This window comes from Pholis gunnellus, assembly GCF_910591455.1.
Source record: "Pholis gunnellus genome assembly, chromosome: 6".
Lineage (NCBI taxonomy): Eukaryota > Metazoa > Chordata > Actinopteri > Perciformes > Pholidae > Pholis > Pholis gunnellus.
Window position 1 is genome coordinate 13780683 of NC_136532.1, and position 23187 is coordinate 13803869.

The following is a 23187-nucleotide window of genomic DNA, read 5'->3' on the forward strand; positions in this document are numbered from 1 at the left end:
GTGCCTGGTTTATAAATGTGGTTGCAGTGCTATGACGGCTATTGTTAAAGGCGAGACTATTGTTTAGAATGTTCAGAGGCGAAGACATCAGTAAGAGAAAGAGAGAAAAGTCAATAAGAAGAGGAGACGATTAAAACAGGAACAGAAACATCATGTAGAGAGTCCAAATAAGATCAGTTCGACTCCATAGCCATTTCTTATCCTGAAATAACATCGTGCTATTACCCCAAATTCATAAGTGAGCTGCTTGGCATGGAGCCTAACTACCCAGCAAATAGAGGGAATAATATCATTATATCATACAATACAGGGAAATCCCAGTGGTGAGCAGACTGCATGAGCAGCTGTCTGATAGAGACAGTAGGCATGCGCATGTCTGTGTGTCTTTGTGTGTGTGTGTGCATATGCTGTAAAAAGGCATGGGGAGAGGTGTACAGTAGATGTGTGTGTGTGTGTGTGTGTGTGTGTGTGTGTGTGTGTGTGTGTGTGTGTGTGTGTGTGTGTGTGTGTGTGCGTGTTACTGTCGTCATTGACTTTGGCTTTATAGCAGGCTCCCGGCCAGTGCTTTACCTGGGACCTAATCAGTCAGTGAGCCTCACTACCTCACGGGACCTCCCAGCTGGAGGGGGGGGGGGTAAGGATGTGTGTGTATGTGTGTGTGTGTGTGTGTGTGTGTGTGTGTGTGAGAGAGGGAGAGAGAGAGAGAGACAGAGAGAGAGAGAGAGAGAAAAAGTCTAAAGGGGCGGTGCAGACGGCTGTGCTGAACAGAACGGCCTTCTGGGAGCCAGTTCGACCCAGCCTTCTCAGTTTCTCTGCCCACGGCTCTCTCTGACTGGCCACAGTCAAGGTGATCTTCTGTTCCACAACACACATCTTCACAGGAACGTACACACAGACACACACATGGACAGACAACGCAATACAGACGGATTGAAATGTCACTGTCGTACTGTTGTACAGCAGGTAAATCGAACTGTCATGGACTGCTCATTCACACCCACACATGCAGCAGCACACACAGAGACACAGAAGGCAGAAAAATTGCTGAATGGTGGCAAATAAGGTCATATAATTTCTTTCCATAGGCAAATCTGGTTTGCGCCCAAATTTGGAGGGAAATGACCCACACAAATTAATCAGCCATCAGTGTAACTCCTAACTGCTTCTGACAGTATTTACAGGACATGGCAGCCTTTGTCTGGAGCTGGGAGCGTTAAGCGTGGCCAAGCGGCGGTCTTACTCGATGAGGAGATGCTGGACGTCAGCCACACTGAGCTTCAAGAGCCCACTAGGGCTTCAGTCCCTGGGGTGAGCACGGGTTTAAGGAGAAACCGCGTACCAGTCAACTGCCAGTCCACAAGCTTCCAAATGGCCAACCTCCACCTGGAGAATTACTTTACATGGACAAAAAGAGGCGACGAGGTGGAGGAAAGGAGGAGGATGGTGAAGAGGAGGAGAGGAAACATAGCAGGTTGCCATGACGAGGAAGCAGGGGAATAAAACACAAACAGAGGCGGGTGGCACCGGGGTTGTCAGTAGTGAGAGCAGTGACAGCTTCCCTGGCATGCCTGGCACCCTCTGTTTGCAGACGTCTGGTGGACAGAGCAATTCAGACTCCTCTCCTTTGCTACAATACAGTCCCTCACCTAACCGCCTCTCTCTCTCTCTCTCTCTCTTGTTTTCATTGCAACTAAAGCTGCTCAGTCTCCTGTCTAATGTAACCTGTGTTTTGCGGTATGGTACCTTTCCAAAGTAATCCTTCATAGTCATGGTCCATTGGTTGTGACAGGAAGACCACCTGTGGCCAGAAAGACTGTGACCTAAATGTAGCTCATGGCAGGGTAGCTATAGCACGTGTGTGTGTGTGTGTGTGTCTGTGTGTGTGTGTGTGTGTGTGTGTGTGTAGGTTCAGGGGGAGGGGTGTGATGTGTGTATTTGTGCATTTGTAAACGGTCTTGTATTGTTTCAAAGTGAGCAGTACAGTATGTCTGCATGTGAAATGTGTGTATGTAAATTTGATTTTCTTTGTATATCACACGCTTTTATCAAATCTGTTCTCCCGGCTCACAGATGGGCCTGCCGGATAATGTTGGAAAGACAATAACTGCCGAGGACGAGCAGACATACTGTGGAGGACCTGGCAAAGGAGAGACGGCTATTTGTAATGGGGGAAAACAAAGATGATATAAGATTTATTGAACCAACACAGCAGAGCAAATGAACAACAAATGAACAGAGCTCAGTGAAGGATAAAATAACACAGTGGAGAGGAGGCGTCTACAAACAGCAGTAAAAGCAGTCCTGTATCGATCTGGAGCAGTGAGCCTGCCAGCTACTGCTACCTTCCTCTTTCCAGGAAGACTCTGCACATACAGGATAGACCTTAAGGCATCTTAGTGTACCATGTTTGTTTGTGTGTGTGTGTGCGCGTGTGTGTGTGTATACACAAGTTAAAGAATGTGTGCATATTTGCACTCAGTCTGTGATCTCAGAAGTCATTGAGAGTCAGAGGGTATTTTATTTCACAGATATGTACTGTACATAATTCAAAGCACCATTCTATATCGTGAATGTAATAAAAGTCAAGCATTTTGTCCATGATGAATTTCCATCAGGCCTGCAGAGTATTAGTTGACACACGGTAGAATCCTGATTGCAAATGAATTAAGTGGAAGTGGGTTGAAATGTCACAATGCACACAGTGACTCAGTTACCCACCTGGAATATATGACACCACGTCTCCTCTGGTGAAGACAGGACATCCCGAGCATGGGGGAACTGGGTCAAGGCTGAAATATTCATGGTGAAGACTCCATCACACACACACACACACACACACACACACACACACACACGCAATCACACATATTCACTCTGGGACAGACTTCAGAACTGGGAGCTGCCAGCCTGTTGCTGGGGTGCAAAACTGAGAGCTGGGGCAGCTAAACTTCCTGGTTTGTGTGTGTGTGTGTGTGTGTGTGTGTGTGTGTGTGTGTGTGTGTGTGTGTGTGTGTGTGTAATGTGATCTGTTGTCAGAAGATAAGGTGACAGCAACATATCCATTTTAAGTCCGCTCGCTAATATGTGGTCGCCAATGCGGCCCAAACCTGGCAGAGAGTGAGGTTATTTACATGCCCCTTCCTGTTAAGGCCCATTTTCATGTGTATAGTCAGGGTTTGAGACTTAAATATTATTATTAAACAACACATGTTACTCTTAAACTCCATACTGTGGTTTTACTATTTTGAAATATTATAGGGGAAGGTAATAAATGTCAAAATATGAATAGCATTGTGGAGGGTCTAGCTTAAAAAAAACATTACCCTCACTACTGACTTCCCCTTATAATACGCTCCATACCCTTCAATAGTACTGATTCCTTTTTTTTTCCTGGAACTAGTTTTTCTCTTAACTTGAACAGTACTTTCTCGGACAGTTGCTGTCTTAACCAAGAGCAAACATGGCTCTTTAGAAGATGAACTCTCTGTAGCATGCACGTATGCTGCTGCTGTTCCAGTGTCCCCGCCTGTTTGAATGACGGCATGTCGCAGAAATACTTCCCATCGTCATTGTGTGGTATTTTGTCAAAGACAGACAGTATACCGTGCAATTTAAAAGCAATTCCCTGGATGGAGTGAAATGGACAAATGGTTAAATATGACAATGTTAAAAAGTGTTTTTTATGCATGTAGAGAATGAAAGAAATAGTAAGTTTGAAAACATTGCAGCATGTTATGGTGAGCGGTAAGTTTTGTAAGCAATAATACACTACATATGTTCTGTAACTGTCACACATATTAAATTTCGCCCACGCAAACATGGCCAACATGGCGCAAACATGGCCTTTTTATGAATCCCTTACAGTATGTCAGTCTTTCATTCCTTTTAAAATGCATTAATGTAAAAAGATACTGACTGATATAATCTTATATATCATATATAGAAATTGTATGCATAATGACTTACAGTAGCTGAGATATACCATTCTGAGTACGTAGTTTACAAAATAACATTTAGAAAGATTTAAAATGTAAGATGTTCTCCTAACTTGATTTCATGGGGATCCACAAGGGGCAGGTCCATTTAAGACACTTTTTTACAGGTCAGGGTTTCATTTACAAATTTGAAGTTAAATGTCTGAATAAAACATGTTTTTGTTTTTAAATTATATTTAGGTCACCTCTCATTGTTCAATGTCAAAAACAACATATTATGAGTACATGTTTGGCTCTGCTATCCCTATTTCCTACAACTATAATAAGAAAGTGGGTTTGCAAAGTTTGAATCGACACCCGCTACTGTACCACCCCATCCTTACATTATGCAGTAAGATTTTAAAACATCTTGTTGTTTCACCTCGCCTGGTGTTCAGTATGTTCAACATTGTAAACAGATGTTATCGCTATACAGGAATAAAGTTTGTGCTTCCCAAATGCCTAGGTGGAACAGAAAGAATCAGACTCAGCACTGTTCTTACCTCTACTTTACACCCAACACGCACACATGCCACACACACACACACACACACACACACGCAGACGGTGAACCGAGAACACAGCCCCGGCACAGCGGCACAAACAAACACACTAAAAATACAAACTACGCATATCCAAACACTCCCACTCCTTAATGAGCTAGCACTTTTAAGAAAAGACTGCGCCACAACTCTGTACCACACACTGATACCTTGAGGAGAACTCGCGATCGGAAGAGACGAACAGAAGAAAAGAAGCACTCTGGGATATGAAAGAGGAAGAGAAAAAGAGGAGGTGAGAGGAGAAATCAAAAAGCGCCTGGAGAGAGGGAGGAGAGCAGGAAGAGTAAAGTGTTGCACCTCGCTCCTCATATCTCTAAGGAAGATGATAGAGGGGATAGGAAGAGGGGGGGAAAGGAGCTGGAGCGGAGGGTGTCTGGGTGGAGGGGGGGGGGGGGGGGGGGGGGGGGGGTGGTATGCTGTCGCTCTTGGCAAACAAGCAGGTGAGTAAATAGACTCCTGGGCGTAAGGGGTGGTGAAGGTAGGTGAGGCAAAGAGGGGGGGGGGGGGGGGGGGGGGGGGGGAGATGCACAGCTGCTGTTGTGCAGGGGGAAACTCAGCTGTTAGGGCTCCATCTAGAGACCCAGGCCCTATATGTTGATGAGACTGGCGTATCTGTCTCGTTTACAACACACACACACACACACACACACACACCGCCCAGCCCTCGCATCCCTTCCCCCCTCCTTGCACTCCTTGCATTGCTCTCCCATCAGCACTTCCCCCGCTGTCTTCAAACATCCCTAACTACCCTCTTCTCCATCCTCCAACCCTTTTCTCACCCACACTCGTCCTCCCCAGCCCTGCAGGCCCTTAACCTAGCTCTCATCTCCCTATCCCCTAAACCATCCCCCTCTTCACCAGCACCCCCCCCCCCCCTCCTCTGCCTCTCTCTCCTCTCTGTCTATCTGTCTGTCTCTCTCTCTCTCTCCCTCACTCCCTCCCTCCTTTCACTCCCCTCCGCCGATCGTATCCCTTGGGTCTGTGCACTGCTGCTCGGCTGATGAGGGGGAGGATATCGCTGCCAGTGCTTTGATCCTATGAAAGCTGATATCCAGAACAGAGCTGCAGATCCCGCCACTGGGCACCCTGGCATTTGAACGACATGGCTCTGTGTAAAGCCTCAGTGAGGAGGCCATTCCCCTATAGCCTGCCAGCTGGGAACGTTAAGTCTAGACAGGTGGAGCTGGCTGGTACAGAGCCGATCATACCTGAGAGGTTGTATGGGGAACATAGCAGAGTAACCTGGGCTACTTTGTTGATATGAGTGCATGGAGGAGGGTGCCATGCACGGACATTGATTACACATTTTGAAAAATATCAAAAATTACCCAAATATATTTCAATGAGTGTTTGTGAAGTTATTGCAATCATTGCAGTCATAGCAATGCATTTACATTTACTGAAATAATAGACTGTAAAAAATAGAAAAACCACACTGGGCTCACTACAAGTGTTCCCTTAACTACAATAGCCCGACTCCAGGGCATTGTAGACGTTTCTGGATTGGCAGGGTGCGTACACACAACCCTGCCTTCTTTTTATGTTTTATGTTTCCCTAATCTAATTATAGGGGGGGCATTGTCTTTGTTGTAGTTTAAACCCATTTTATGAACGTTTGATTTCTTCTGCGGCTTGGGGCGTCCGCTCCCACCCTAAACTTCTCTAAATACTGCAGAGTGCTGATCAGGCAGCTTGAGACGTAATGTTAACTGAGGAATGTGCAGCCCGCTTAATTACAGAAAGCCCCGTGAAGAACACAGCGCCTTCCGCCCAGCTCACTCGAAAAGCAGTATCTGTTATTTTACTCAGTAGCAGGCAAGTGATTTCTGTATTTAGTTTTACAAGCATAACCAAAGGAAGCAAATGCGTGTTTACCACAATGTAGACAAAAGATAATACTGCCCAGCAGTGCCGGGGTGAAAAAAAATCTAGAAATATTTGACAGGGAAAATTTGGAATATACTAAATCACGGTGTCACCTTTTAGAGCAGGACATAGACAGTATCTATTTAATTTACTCAATTCCTCATGTGGGAAACATTGAACTAAAATAAACTTTAGGGGAATGACACACAATAATCATATATTAAAGGAGTGTAATGGAAAATAGTCAGCTTTCGACAGTCTTCTATAAGTGTCTAGCTGGTTACATCAAAGCAATTGTGAAGAAAATAAACAATTAGCCATGGACTGGGAATATGTTCATAAATAATGGATTTCTTTTCTATCTTAGAAAATAAGTTCTGCAATGAGTAACCTTATATAGATCTAAAAGTTTCATGCTGTGAATTGACACACAAGATATTAGCCTTTCCCCCACAGGCCACCACAAGGGGAGTATAAAAGAATGCCAATGACATTTGTGAATAACCAAACAACCACTGAAAACGTAGGAGCAAGTTAAGTAACAGCAGTAGAAATTGTGATATAATTGAGAAAGGAAGGAAACTGCTAATACAAAGGAAAAAGAAAAAAAGGAATAAAAAGGGAAATTAATTCACATTTCTTATTAAAAGTTCTTTGTTTTATATATGGAGTTTTTTTGTATTTCTTTTTTTTTCATCCCTGCTTTCAGAGGCTGTTTTCTTCATTTCCAGGATTCATCAAGGCAAGATTTCAATGTATAATGTACTTTCAAATAAAGTCCAACCCCCACCCAATCCTGCAATCATAAGCACAAGCGCAAGCATGCGCGCACACACACACACACACACACACGCACACACCCACACACCCACACACACACACTCACCTCTGAGGTCCATTTACATCAGGTTGTCATAGTGTTAAGTGAGGGATGGGGAAAGGAGAGCAAAGGAAAAAAGTTTCCCGGCTGTCCATCACTAAGCTATCATAGTCTTATCTGTGCCAGACGCCCACCATCCTCAGCAGCGATACAGAGACAGCATCCAGGACCTCAGGACGCCGCGGGAAACACAGCAGGACACCAAGAAAGGTGTGACAACGTCACTGGATACAACAGGCACAGAACACTGAACACACATGTGCGCACGCACACGCACACTCACACACACACACACACACACGGCCGCACAATGGCTACACACACATACAGACACACTCCGAAGGGAGACACAAAGACGAGCACCGACACCATCTGATATTGCAAAACTATCACGCCTACACAAAACAGACCTAGTGAGACAGATATCTGTGATGCTATGTCATATATGGGCGTTAATTAAATTTACTTGGAAAAACTAATAATTAATAATAAAAAATAATAATTTAACTTTAATAATATCAAAGCTAAATGTATACATTGTGAAAACCTATTTTCACCCCATCTTCCTACAGCAAGTACACCTCTATTGGCATAACTTACATCAGTACAGTACATTTTACTCTTAAAATAAAAAAAAGAAATTCTGAACATAATGAGATGAAAATTAATTTTTGTATTTGTAATCTAACAGTATGTCATAAAGGAGAAATAAAGCTAGAAACAGGGTTCAACGGAGAGAAAGTAATGAAAGGCAGAGACTTGTCAAAGCAATGTCCTGCCAGTATTGCACCACGAGTAGAAGAAGAAGAAGAAGAAGAAGTAAACAGAGGCAGCGAGTCCAAAAATCACTTGGAAAAAAACAGCTATGTTGTTCAATATTTGGAAGACTTGGTGACTGTCTGCTCAAATATTGCCCCGTGGCTGTTGGGCTTGAGAGAGGAACAGAGTGGCAGTGAGACTGACAGTGAGATCTCTGTCAGTAGCCAACACTCTGTTTATCCGTCTGTCTGTCTGTCTGTTTATCTGACTGTCAAATTATCCCTCTCAGCAAACAGCTCGCCATGAGCTGAATGTAAATACCACAGTTGATGTCGGTCACGTGAGCCTGCTGGTTGGGCTTCTCTTTGGTCAGCTGAGCCGTCGCGCTGGCCACGTTCAAAGGAGACACATAGATGAATTGGTAAGTTTTATGGGCTATTTTTGTTATTGGTGACATGTTGTTTGAACTGCATATTAGTGGTTAATTTTACATCAAAGGTAGAATTAATTTACCGTAAAGTATTTAAGAAAGGTATCTATACTTTGCAAATAAAATATAACAAGTATATCAATGACAACAAATGACTCGACACAAATTCATGATGTTAGTATGTGTGCGTGTGCTTTACTTCTTCTCAATGCTTCGTCTCACCTGAACATGATAGGCCTGTTGGCTGCCATTTTCTGCCTCAAGCCACAGTATACACAACAAATTACACAGGTTAGCCTAGTGAGTGACAGACGCTTTCATTAAAATCAGATCATCCCGGATGAAAATATCCTCTGGTGAAAATCTCGATTCCATGCGGATTATACAGCAAATACGCAGCGTGGAGACATAAACAGACACATATCAGTGCATTCATGAATGGCCTCATCCTTGTCAAAATGATCTCTCTATACATCAAAGAACATACATCGATGTCACTCTTGTCAGCTTTGAGATAAATGGTTTCAATACACAGCATGCCAGAATCCATTCTGAATGCCTTTACAAGTGATTGACATGGATTTAATGCACAGGTCATATTCAAAGAACAGTTAAAAAGTTTCTTTTTTAATTTGGGCAGAATTATTTTTAAACTTGAAGAAATAAAATAGTCACCAGCTAAAAGTGCATTGAGCACCTGCTAGAGCATAAAATCCCCCCCCCCCCCTTCATTTAGAGCTTTTATTGTATATTGACCAAATACCTTCTTCACTCACTGCCATTTAGTCTTGAATTGTCCCCGTTTGCATGAAAAATACACAAGCAGGCGTTTTAACATGTGTAAGCAGACTTCATAAACATCTCTTTAAAAGCCGAGAGGAGTTCCCACCCACGGCAGTTGTCCTCTTGGTTTAATCAGCCAAACCTCTCGAGGTCCAGACGTACACTGCACACCAGAAAGAAACACTGTGGAACTGTCACGCAGAGTGCCTTTGATTTCATTAATACAGTTGCTCTTTTGAAAACTAAATAGACAGAAAAGTTTTCCACGAATGCAGACTGAGAACGACTTCACAATACGGTTGTTCAGCATTCACTCGAGAGCCAATATCCAACTGAGATGATAACTGAGACATCCGTGGAAAACTCATATACTTCACAAAACAATATCACGGAACAATAACTTAAGGAGCTGTGATTTGAACAGAACAAAGACCGCCATTGTGTGTGTAAAATATGGTGCTATAAAACACTTGTCACAATGACAAAAGAAAAAAAAGTCAGCACTCTTAACAGAAGATAAAAGTCAATTTCACATTTCTCCGTAGATTTCCATGCAAATCGCGAGAGTTGACATATTGGCTTGCTTTTAGCATTAGCGACTCTCACAGGATTATCTGAAATGAAGAAAAAAAATGTTTTCAGTCTGAACGACTCCACTGAGAGGCCGACAGAGAAGGTCAGAGAAGGTGAAAGAGAGAATGAAGCAGAGCAGGACTCAAGCAGACAGCCCTTTGACTGAGGCCTGAGACCCGATGCCACCCAGAAACGCATGCCAGAGTGCTGAAAAGGGGCAGAGAGAGAGAGGGACCAGCATCCGACCACTTCACAGGAATGAGCAGGATGTTTGGACACAGCTCTGTACTTCACAAACACCACTGGAGCCTAAATCCTCCACTGCCACCATGTCAAGGCCGACCTACAGTATTGGCTCAGACAAAATATATGGATGTCTGTGTGCTGGACTCCCTACCTATCTATGTACATCAACAGACTTCTATTTACCAGTGAGACTAACGGCGGCGCTCGTCTGTCAGTGTCTGTGCATGATGATGTTTGATTATGTGTCTCCGTGTGTATATATTAATGAAATAGAGATTTTGATTTGTATGTGTTGGTATGCCCACGCATGTGTGCGGGTATGCGTCTGCATACGTTTATTTGTGTGCGCGCGCGCGTGTGTGTGTGTGTGTGTGTATGATGGAGGAGGAGAAAGGTGGCGTGTGGAAAACTAGTCCTGCTCAGAGCTGCTGCAGTCTGAACCTGTGTGGCTGCCAAAGAAAACTGTGGTCGGAAGAGTCTGCTAATAGAGCATGAGGCATGTCACCTGAAACTAGAATCATCTGAAACCCAGAAACCACAGCAGGCAGGCATCTCCATGGTCCTCTATTAAAGGGCCGCCAGAGGCCCTGGGTGCGTGCCACCCTCCCACCGGGGTCCTCCCATTAGCTAGGCCTCTTCCGTTCGCGTGCCCAGCTGCACCATGGGACATCTAGTCGTGTTAGATGCACTATTAACGCCTGTTCCAACGTCTGAGCTCACCTTACCACAGTTTCCCCAGGAAAAGCCATCATGCGGAGTAGGAGACCTGGGGAGATCCTGGTGAGTTACATATTCTCATATTCACGCTACAGATTCACAGTAATGGGCCTACAAGAGCATAGGAGCACGTGTGAAATGACACTTTTACTTATACACTCAACACATGCTCATGCGATCAATCACACATTTAGACGTCCGTGCTTCTACACATGCATGTCTGTTGTGGTGTGGAGCAAGACCTGCGTGAAGACAGAGGTCGCCGGTCTATAAGGAACAATGGTGTCTTTGTGTGAAGGCCAGGTATCTATACAGCGGGTGTAGGACACATTATTCATTCACATGGTCTCATGGCTTTCCCACCTGTCTGCCCAGCTTCTTATTTCAGCAATCATAACTGTAGCTTTTAGCTCGCGAGCTCTTTTTAGTTGGAAAGTAATAATTCAGATGAAAAGGACAAGCTAGTTCAATGTCAGTTGGTTGTAAAACCAAAAAGCTCTCTCATCAAAGTCAGATTTTTTTTCAGTTGCTATCAGGTTTTAATCTTGCAGAGTGAAGACTGGAACTTCAAAGACTTTTTTTTTTTTTCATACACTGTCAGTTGATCAGTTGAGGACCTCCCAATATGCCGTAGTTTTAACAATAGAAATGGCCACTTTCTTTAGCCTCTATCAACACATAGGAGTCGCCCCTTTCTAGGCAAAACTTCTTAGATGCAAGAATGCACACATCTCATCTTAGCACAGGTGCAATAGAATGAATCCCCACTGCAAGAGTAGCAATTTGGTGACAGGCTGTGGGTGGCGGGGAAGACGAATTGTGTCAATGGCGGCCATTAAAAAGGACCACACACTCTCCAGTCACTGGCGAGGCATGATGGATGATTATCTCAAGGTGTGACAGGTGCTGCGATGGTGGGGGGGGGGGGGGGGGGGCTCTCGCTATCCTTCCCTTTCGGCCCCCCTCTCTCTGTCTTTCTCTGCCTCTCTCAGCGTATCTTGGTCAATGCTTTAACACCCCACTAACATGACTCTATTGACACACTCCAGATAGCGTCTGGTGGCTAATGAGTATCTGAGTGCCTCTCTCTCTCCCTCGCTCTTTCTTTCTCTCTCTGCTCCTCATCTCCCTGTTATCCTTTTTTCACTGTCAGAGCAGTACAGTCTGGCCTATCTCACACACAAGCCATTAGAGCTTGGCTGCTCACACACACACACACGCAAGCTTACGCACACACTTCACAGAAAAACACATATAGACACAAAAAACATTCATTTGCATTGAAAAACATATGTTCTTATATTCTGTAATAGTACCTAATTCACTTTTTGCTCAATTTAAGTGTTTTTTTCATTTTTTTCACACTAAAAGGTTGTTGAGGACACGGGTTTGTGAGAGCTGTTTTTCTGGTTCACGCACAAACCAGGAAGTTTGTGCCGTCTTTAACATCTGACCCAGACAGGAATAAACCACTATGTACTATATCTTCCCCAGTGACAGGGGGTCAGGGGAGTTTCCCAAATGGAAAATTAAAATATTTAGGAAGCACAAGGATAACAACTCCCAGCTTCAGACAAATATGACTGGGTCATTATTTGCTTTGCAAATCCTGATTGCGCTGTGAAATCTGAGGATTGATAACTCCATTGAGGAACTCGATAACTTGTAATAGACAGCAGTGGTTTATCATGTGGTGGTTGTCTGGCAAAGCAGAGGAAGGGGCATTTGCTTGGATTAGAGGAGTTGTCTGAGGGTATAAAACAAATATCTTTGCATCCAATTGTTTTGAACTTTGACAGTCAGATGCAAATGCTCTGCGCTGCTACTCAGTTATGCTGTAGAATTCTTATTATTACTTATAGTTTGGTGAGTGGTTCAGCCTCCACTTTGAGTAGCGGATGTTTTGACGACAAAGCTTGTTTAATACATTTAATGACATTATTTTTAATTTTAACCTAAAAGTGCAATTACAAGACCAGATTTCTAAATTCACATTTCTTAATTCAAATGTCTTCCTGAGCCACTCAGCCCTGAGTGCCGACTGGAAGGTAGCCATCTCCTCCCAGGCTGCCAACAGTGGGCTCACAGTCTTTGGCCATGTGGCACAGAGCCTTGCTCATTTTTCCTGCCAATGATCGCGACACATTCTCCTCTCTTGGTGAAAGAGTTGCAAATCTTGTCATTTGTGTTACACTCCCGAACGTCTAATCTCACACCTTCAGCTTGAACAGCAGAGGTCTGGAGAAATTTAAACTGGTCAGATTTTGCCAGGGCGGTGTTAGCATCTTGCCGTGACTTCCTGTTTCTGCGGCAAGAGGCAAACAAGACAAAATAACCAGGAGCTATTTTAGCTTCAAAGCTACAACTTTTGTGTTGATTAATCCCAAGTGTGGACAGTCACAGTACCTTTCCTGCCAGGATCTTTGTTCTATATCAGGACACCTTGATTTGTAGTGTCATGCTTACATATTTGCCACATACAAAATGAATACACGCAGGATGTGCTAAAAAAAAATATATATATATATATTTACTCATCCATTTAACTGATGGTTAGGATAGTTTCAGCAGCTATTGTACGATTGTATCAGTAATGGTTTAGAGCTTAACTGGTTGAGTGACCCTGCTGGATTTTAATGGGTTAATGCCGGCCAATCAGACAAGTTATTAATGAACAGGAGAGGAACAGTGAAGCACACTCTCTTTCATGGGGACCATATACTATTCACCCTTTGTTACCAATTGAACAGATCTTTTGTAATTATTTCAGACCTAATTTGACATATATTATTTACATTTTGAAGGTTATTCAAAACACTTGTTTTCAATTGTTTGTGTTTTGCATTTGTCGGATACACAACCTGATACATTTACTGTAAATCAGCTCATGTTTTTCATTGTTCATTTAACAACAGCTTAAATTGTCAGATCAATAACTATGGCTCCAATATCATTTCCCTGTTGTTGTCAATCTGAAGTTTAAAGTTGCACTGAAATAAACAAATAAATCTAACCTCTAATTATACAGCAAAAAAATGAAGTAATTGCAATGCCCTATTTTGAAAAAACAAAACAAAAAGAAGAAATATGAAAACAGCCAATTAACATGAAGAAAATACCAAAAATAACACAAATAAATACAATACGTTCATTAGTCAATGTTGAATAATGGCTTTTAAGAAAAAGAAAGTGTTAATCCCCAGACAATAAGATCCTTCTGATACCTTCATTAAAGTCTTCTTCCCTGCACTGTATGCTAATAAGATGACTTAGTCATATTATTATTTGGAAAGAGAATATTTTAATATCCATCTCGTGAATCTTATGAAGAAGAACAGGAGGTATTTGGGATTAAGACCCGTCCACCACAGACCTGTATTTAAGTTCAAGCATTGGTTGGTTATATAGCTCCGTGAAGCCTGGTGTGGGTTGGAGTACACCTGTAGTACACTAAGGTGACTCTGGCTGTACGTGTCCTAAATGACCATGAATGTCAAAGATTTCTTTATTTGTAAATTAAATGAAACACTCAATAAATGTGATAGACCAATGGATATATAGACAGACAGACATGCTTTGATTTACGAGTAAAAATGATGTGGTACTGTATCGTAGAGACTGCTCTGTGGCTACTAGCTGGCTGGATTTAAGCCATAAGGACAGACTGTGAAATAAGCAGGGCCCCCCACTCCCCACCCAACCCTTCCCTCTGGGCTGATGGTATCTCCCTCACTATATCAATTTCACTGTTACTGCTCAAATTTCCAGGCTCTGTGAAATGGTCCAAATAGCGTTACAAATGGTGAGAGATAAAAGGGTTAAACTAATTGCAGTTAGATAGTAATAAAAGTGATTCTTTTTTATTCTATGTCTACTATGCAAGACTGTCTGCACTATATCCTCAATAATACCCAGGCTGATTAAACTTTTTCCCTCGTCTATTTCATTATTAAATGAAACATAGCCCTATAAGACACACTGCAATTGCGTATCTCAGAAGACAGAGAATTCGACATGCTAATTTTAAATTATCACACTTACAGTAGCGCCATATACTCAGAAGATACATGCCCACAACTATCTCTTTTATTCTCTAGTTAACAAATCCTATTGTGTTCTTGGGTTTTTAAATCAATTCCACTGACAAGACGTGACCAATCTAGAGCCACGTACATATATATTTCCATTCAAACTGCACAATATGCTGACATGGCTTTGATTTTCGTTGAATCAGACACTTTTACCGTGTTTTATCCTGGGTCTTTGTGCAAAGTGGTCCGTCAAATGTCTATGACAATATTGAAAACAATAGCTGTCATCAAACTCTGCTCATCAATGATTCAGACTTAGACTACAAAGAAAAGGTAACACAACAACAAGCTGTGCGGCTTGCAGCTCATGATTTACTTCACTGTTTCTGCTCATATGTTATTACTACACACTGTACCAACAAATGCAATCTGCAGTGCTCCTCATTTAAATAGCTGCGTCTGGATTTGTTTTGCGTCTGAAGTTGTCTAGCTCCCGAACAGGCAAATATTTTGTTTGTCATAAATTTAATAAAAAGTAATAAAAAAGTACTGTATCTAGATTATTTACAACCAGATGTGAGTGACAGGAGGGCCGGTAGGTCTTTGGGCAAACAAAGCCATAGCAACCTGTGCCGCACACTGTGCCAGTGCCGTCAGTGTTTATGTAACGCTGGGCAAAAATCCATTATGTCAAAACTCATTTCCTGCACAAGAAAACTAAACAGGACCCGTCTAAAGAGGGAAGAGAATATGGTGAATATTGCACTTTGAAAAATTAATTCAGCTTTCCAGATCTTCACTGAGTAATGTGCTTCTGCTGCTGTTTAGATAACATGCAGGTACACTGTGTCTGTACAGTAGTCATTAGTGTTGATGAGAACAAAATCTGGAGAAAAATAAATATTACACATGATCGCCGAGTTGGCTGTGGACAGTATTGCAAAAACTTTCTTTTAATTGGGTTTTTTGATGTATTGTAATATTGTTTTCTATATTTGATTTTCATTTTTCTAACATTTTGGTCTAATTGCAGTATTTTAGCTGCGCCTTCTGATACTTGGTGATGTTAAAGTTTGCTTCTAATCTTCAGTCGCACAATAAAAAAGCTGTCACATTACAAACATTTCAGAAACTAATCCACCTCAAACAAACTTTTTGATAGTTCCCCAAACAGAACTAATGACCTTGAAAGGAGAGCAAATTAGCAAACATACAGAGCCATCTGTGTGCCCCGCAGGCAGGCGAATTATTCTGTCTTTGCCAAGGTAGTGTAATGAAGCTCGTACATTTTACATGCAAATCTCTGCCTAATCTTACTCCTCTCCCTGCCAATGTCTCCACCAAATAAATATATAAAACCCAATTATGATTTAATTAATAGAAATCTACCGTTCCGTGGAATTGCTACATTGGCTGGGTTGACTCTGGGACTTGGGCGTATTAGTTGCACCGTTAAACCAGTATGTGGCTTCACAGTGAAGCCTCATCAGCTCTTGCTCTTCAAACAGGCCCCCCAGGCAGTACAGGAGGCATCCTGAGGTCTAAGCACCACAAACCCACCGACCCTTACAGCTGATGCAAGACAAACCACTGGGATACTGTCATTCTTGCTCGATTCCCCTCTTGTTCTTTCTTTCTATTGCAGATGTACAAAAGATATTTGAAGTCACATTCACTATAGTGACCTCCAGAGAGCTGTTGTTCTGCATCGCTGTGTGTGTGTGTGTGTGTGTGTGTGTGTGTGTGTGTGCGTGTCTCCCCTCTCATTCCCTGTCAGGATGAAGAAAGCAGACATGCTTCATTAGCCTCTCAATGGCAAGGTGTTATTAGAGCATCCAAAATCCCAGAGACACTGTTTTTTGCCTCCACCACACAGAGGACAGCAGATTCAGTCTCCACCACCCCCACCCACCACACTCTCTCACAAACACACACACACACACACACGCACACACACACACACACGGCAATTTAAACTTTGCTTTGACATCCAGAGTCACTCAGCTCAAGTGAGGCTCACTCCATCTGCATGACTCATTCACTCAATCAGAGGCTACAGCTCCTCCAGACGACTGTGGTTTCCACCTTATGTGAGTCAATTTCTTGACGACATAAATGTGACCGAGATTACCCCCGTCACCGCCTTTTGCAACTTACACACACATTAATATGCACTGTTTTGTCGCTCGCATCGCAATGTGCACAGTTTTTTACACAGCACACCAGACACAAAGTTTATCCCAGTATGTTCTCTGGAAGTCATCCACTAAGTGCCCTGGATCTGGCGGCTCCTGCATGTGTCCCCACTGATAGGAGGCCATGCAGCTTAGCACCCAGTGAGCTGGCCTCTGCCATGCCAGTCAAGTGTCTGCCCATACAAGGACATGCCTTTGTACCCCGTTCAACTGTCCTGTCCTGTCCTCCACCCGGCTCCGGCCTGACCTGCAGACCCTTTGCCCCACAGCCTAAATGACCGAGTGTCCCTGTAGGCAGCGGGCAGGAGATGATGACCGGCGTACAAAGTAGAAGCCTGAAAGGAAGGATAACTGTGCTACAGGAAAGCATGCTGTTATCTACATCTGAAATCTTTAGTTTGTGTCATTGTGAGATGCATAAAATCCTGACACTTTGTGTTGGAGGATGGGAGTCTTTTCTGTCAGACGGTATAAGCTTTGACTTCAGAAAGGCTCATGTGCCCTTTCCGATATCTGCTGCTGTCTCCTCCGGTACACAGCATGAAGGCAGTAAGACAAAGACTCGCACACTTCTTCTTCCTTTTGTCTCTCTCTGAATTTGTCTCCCTCTTTGACAGTCTCTGTCATTCCTTCCCAGCTTTCTCTTTTTCGTGTTTTCCCTCTTTAACTCTCACTAGGTGTCTAACCTGCCTTTCATTCTCCCTTTCTGTCTGCTCCCTCCTTCCCTCTCTTCCCCCTGTCTTAAGCAAGGCATCCAATGACTGATACGGAGTGATTTTCCCGGGACTGCGGGGATCGCAGAGCAGCTATCAGGGCCTTTCAATCTCTCCGCTGCGCAGGGCGATAGCAGGATCCTAATGGGCCTGTTCTATCAGCGAACGGCTGGTCCCTGCTCTGGAAGGAGACAAGGAGAAAGAGAGGGACACAGAGAAGGAGAGCGAGAGAGTGTGTGTGTGTGTGTGAGAGAGAGACTGATCATTCTGACGCCTCCATCTGATAGCACTGGAGAGGTCCCCTGTCAAATGATACAGCACAGGCTCCCGTCTTTCTCTCTCTGTGTTTCTCTTTCTAGTCAGCTCTTTCTTCTTTTCTCTTACTCCAGCTCATATATTTGCCATCCTCAAATGTGCATTCTCCTGTCCACACTGATGTCCTCCTGTTAAGGAATATTTTACTGAACACACGTCATTTTAACAAACACTGAATACCGATATCAAAAACTTAAATTGGTACCCGTCTTACGACCTAATTCACCATTACACCTTTCCCATTTTAAGTGTAATGCTGTAAATTCAAAATTCAACAAATATGCTATTTGTATCCCCTCGACAGCACAGAGACAGCTACTTATCCCCCCATAAACACCTTCCACCCACTCTTTCTGTTCTCACTTTGCAGCAATTATTAGGAGCTAATAGATTTGCAGTGTTGCTATTCAGTGATCCAATTACTAGGATCTCCATTAGCAATTAACTTCTAGCTAAAAATAACAATAATGCCAATTACATGCACACTTAATCACATAATCAGCATATTCTGTCACTACACAGTTATTGTGATTACCTCTATGTTTCATGAATTGCCTTGCCAGAGGGACGAGAGCACACATCAATGACAATTTTGATTACATGAGAATTACAAATGCAACATCGTATGCTCGGATAATGAGTGGGCCAGAGAGGCCATTCTCTGGTTCCTAAATTGATTTCTGTGGATGACAAAAGAAGATGGGGTTTGGTTTTTGTAAGTGGATGGACTGTAAATTAATTGTGAGCACTAAGCTGACAAATGTTCATAGACAATCAAGCAATATTTTCATATTTCTCTGATTTGGGTTAGCTGCTCACATTCCCGGTCTGTTCATAAAATGCGTCTTTATCCTTGCCAGAATTTTGGATACAAGATGGTTGGGAGAATAGCGTCCAAAAATATACACGGAAAGTTGAAAGCTCCAGTTGTAGAGACAGGCAGCTATTATCTTACTGTTTATAACATAAAAAGATGGTATTAAACATTAGCCAACATGCAGCAGTTAACAAATACTTTAGAATCAACAATTTATGTTTGGCACAACACCGATAAAATGTAATGCCTGTAACATACAGTATATGCTTTGCATACGTTAATATTATTATTATTTTTTTTAATTGCTTCCGATATTAAATGTAAATTCTTTAAATGTAATCAAACCTTATTAAAAAATATTGCTTCAAATTGCATGAATGATGACCTTCTTTGATGAACTATTCCTTTTAAATTTATGAAATGTTGGCTTCACACTACTTACTGGTACTTTGGGATATTCAAGTTCTGCTTATTTTAATATACCCTAGAGATAGGTTTAATAATACTAATATGGTCCAATATGGGACTTTCCCTGTCCACTTCCCAACAGTTTGCATTCTGACCATGGGTGGTGCTGGCATGGGACCATGGAGGACAAGTAAAACATGGGAAAAAGGAGGATGTTGGTGGTCTTTCCAAGAGGGCGCTGGAAAAGTCCCAGTAAGAAGCTCTGGATTACGGGTCCTTGTGGAAGTCTTATACAGGGGATTTGCTGCAAGATGAACTTTGATACGGGCCCATGTTTCCCTATTTGTCTTGAACCCTGCCGTTGAACCGACTCTTTGCTTAGTAGTTACCTGCGTGCATTGTCAGTGTTCGTTCTCTACTCTCCACCCTCAGGCTTGTATCTCTCTAGCACCGCCTGTGTGGGCCTACCCACCCCTACAATCACACACATACACTGGGGACATCGAGTTACGATGCCTTTTATGGGATTCGAGGGATGTGCGAATGAACACACAGACTGCAGACTAAATATGATTGTGATTCTCAAACAAAAAGTATCCTGTCGGTCACTGCGTGTCTGTGTTTCTGTTGTGCTATTGAGTGAATTTATGTGCCTCTAGATGTGTGTACATCTGTCCAGAAAGTGTCTCTCTCCACAAGCTACTGTGCGTCAGCAGCAGCCATGCAGGCCCCCCTGTGGGGATTCTGGGAGTGAGCCTGGTGCGTCTACATGGTGTCGGGTGTCTGTGCAGTAATGACCAACAGGTGTGTTCTATTGTTAGTGCCCGCTGTGTACTCTATTGGTGGGAGAGGAGTGCACAACCATACATGGCTACAAGCATTTGTGCAAGTAAGTGTGTGACTGCATGTCAGACAAAATCACATCCTCCACCACTTTTCTCCCCTTCTTCTTCTTGTCTCATCAAAGGCTTGTGATCGCCGCACCCAAAGCAGACGCCATGTCTGTCGCTGTATGGCCTCTTACTCATCCCTGCCCCGGGATCAAAAGATACTTAACCAGGACCAAATACTTTCCCTGCCAAAGAGTGGCCTTTGATTTAGGTTTGGATACAAGCTTACAAGAAGCCACCGGAGTAAAACCTTTTGGAATGTGTGTTGTCTGCGTTCGGAATGTGGACTTACGGGGAAAAGCATTCCTGGAGGCAGGGTTTGAATTCCTCCACCAACACTTGTGTACAACCAGACCAGCCTGATGGTTGCATCTGTCCTAGAGGTCAAACTGTTTGTGGGGCATGTTGGAATGCAAGCTTGTGCACAGATCTAATGTAAACACAAGCACAGATGAATAAGATCTATTCTTACTCAGTGATTTAATGTAAAATAATTTACCCTTTCTCTTGTTTCTTTAAAGAGTTTGTCCACAGATGGACAGATTCTTTAAACAAACAAGCAATTGCATGAACCAACATTCAAATTATGTTGCCCTTTTCTTCTGTAATTACCCTGCTATTACACAAATATACTGGTTTGTATCTGAATGAGCGTTTCCGTCTCTTTTTTATCATGTGAAAAGTATGCTTTGTTCATAAGCCATTTGAGCCAGTGGGTGTACTGTGGTAAGTGCCAGTGAACCAGTTCGGAAAGTGGGTTGTGAGACAAACGAGGAAGCCGACACTGCTGGACTAGATGGAGTGGAAATGGGCTGGAAGTTGGCGTTAGAGGAAAGAACAGAGGTGGAGGCTGCAGCAGGTCACTGTTATGGGGGCAAAAGGATGGCGTGGTGTGGTTGCACCATCCAGCCACAAAAAGAGAGAGATCCTGTCTGAACAAGGGGACCGAGTATACTTCTGTAAATAGTAATAGAGCTGTGGTAGCCTGCCTCTCTGGTTCAGTCAACTTTCCTCCCTCCCTCTCTCTCTCTCTCCCCCGTCTCTCCCTCATCACTGACATATGCTGTCTGGTCGGGACACACTCTATCATTCAAAGGGGAGTTTATTAATAGGCCCTGAGCAAACACAGTCAAGTCTAAAAGTTTCCAAAGGGCTGTGCCACAGGCTAGAATTTCATAATGGGATAATGGCATGTATGGATTATTACACATCCTCTTTATTTATCTGTAATAATATTAGCCTCAGCTAAGACATGTCACTCATTATGAGTGACAGCTTGCAACATTTTATGGTTTGTCAGTGTGGAAATGTTTGATTTGTTTGAATGTGAACGGCAGAGGACTGAACCGTGAGGTTGTGGTGATTCGGTTTTTGATGCCTTGCCAAACTGAGAACAATGGGAGTGTTTAGTAGTGACTCTAATGAGGAACGGGCATTTGCTGTGGTTATTAAGTCTCAATCATCACATCCATCTACTCTGAACTCACCTCTTGCACTAAGTTGATCCAGTTTTTAATCGGGAAAGGGATCCTTCAAAAGCATCCACAAGAATCAGAAGAATTTCCCATTGGCAAGAAAGCAGCAGGTTTGCTTCACCTCATATAATTGTGGGTTTTGGTTCTGTAAATAATTTGAAAGCCCCTATTTCAAATGAAAAGCCTTTTCGTGCACACATGTCATGCTGTGTGCATGGTTGCATGAAGTAATAGCAGTTATTTGGTCTGCATCATTTGAAAGCCAAGCCATTCAGTGCAATGCATTATTATAAGATATGAACAAAAAATAAACTTCAATGTCTGCTACTAAAGTGCCTGCAGCACCTGTGGCAGTCTTAAAGTGCTCACAGGCAAGGTTATTGTTAAGCATACAAGACATTTTACCTATGAGAGCTGATTGAACTCCATGGACTTAGATTAAGTCATGTGGTGTGACGTCTGAGAATAAGAGAAGGACGTGGAAAAGGAAAGATAAAGGAAGGTAAAACTCAGTACATGTTCCAGAAAAAGCAGCGCTCCTCCATCATGTCAAACCCACATTCAAAAACACACCACACATCAAACGCTCTCCGTTTACATCTAAAAGAAAGGCGACCTTATTGTTACATCTCTTCCTTTGACCCTGATCACGATCTTTTCCACAGAATGAAGGCGGCAGACCACTGTGTTCCCCAGCCACCACAGGGCTGACCGCTGCCCCCACCCAGACAAACTAGACAATCCCATAAGAGCTCGCTGGATGACTGAGCCAAAGAACACAGGTCCCAGGGCGAAGCAACCATCCCCGGGTGAGGATTTTGGAATGCCCAGTTGGGTTGAGAGGATCATAGATCAAGTCTAGACTGGAAGTGCTCTCCGTGAAATCCAGGATCCAAAGACTCAGATACAGAACGTTCCACTGTGACCACTACATTAACACTGAGCACTCTGACTGTTGCCTCCGAGCTGGATTGCATTTCAGCACACATGGAAAGTGATTCTGCAATATTTTCATTACATTCAAATCTTTACATAAACTCCAACTTCAATGTAAAAGTCATAAATGTAGAAACACAGGCCACATTGTGTGCTTGGCTTTAGATTTCCTGAAGACACGCACACGATAACCTGCAATTATTGCTGTTACATGATCTTGGAAGGGATTGGAACAATGATATAATCCCAACAACCTTATTAAAGGTTAGTTTTGGCATGGTTGTGTTGTAGTTTGTGGTTGACAGTCAGGTTGCAGACATATTAATATTAATCTAAATATACACATGATCTGAACCAAACTCATGTTCATTCAGGGAAAAGAAAATGTTTTTATACTTTCTTATTAACGTGTCTATTTCAAAATCCTGTCTTTTATGGAAGACTTTGCACTTGAGAAACATAATGAGACCCAGGCCTGCTATACTGGAACATATATACCTCTATGTTAAAATAGCAAGGCAATTTGAAGGCTGGCTAAGTGTTCTTTGAGTTGAGAATTTATTGTCAACAGCAAGCCAGCAAACACGAGTGAGGTTTTGCTTCTTTTTTTTTTGTT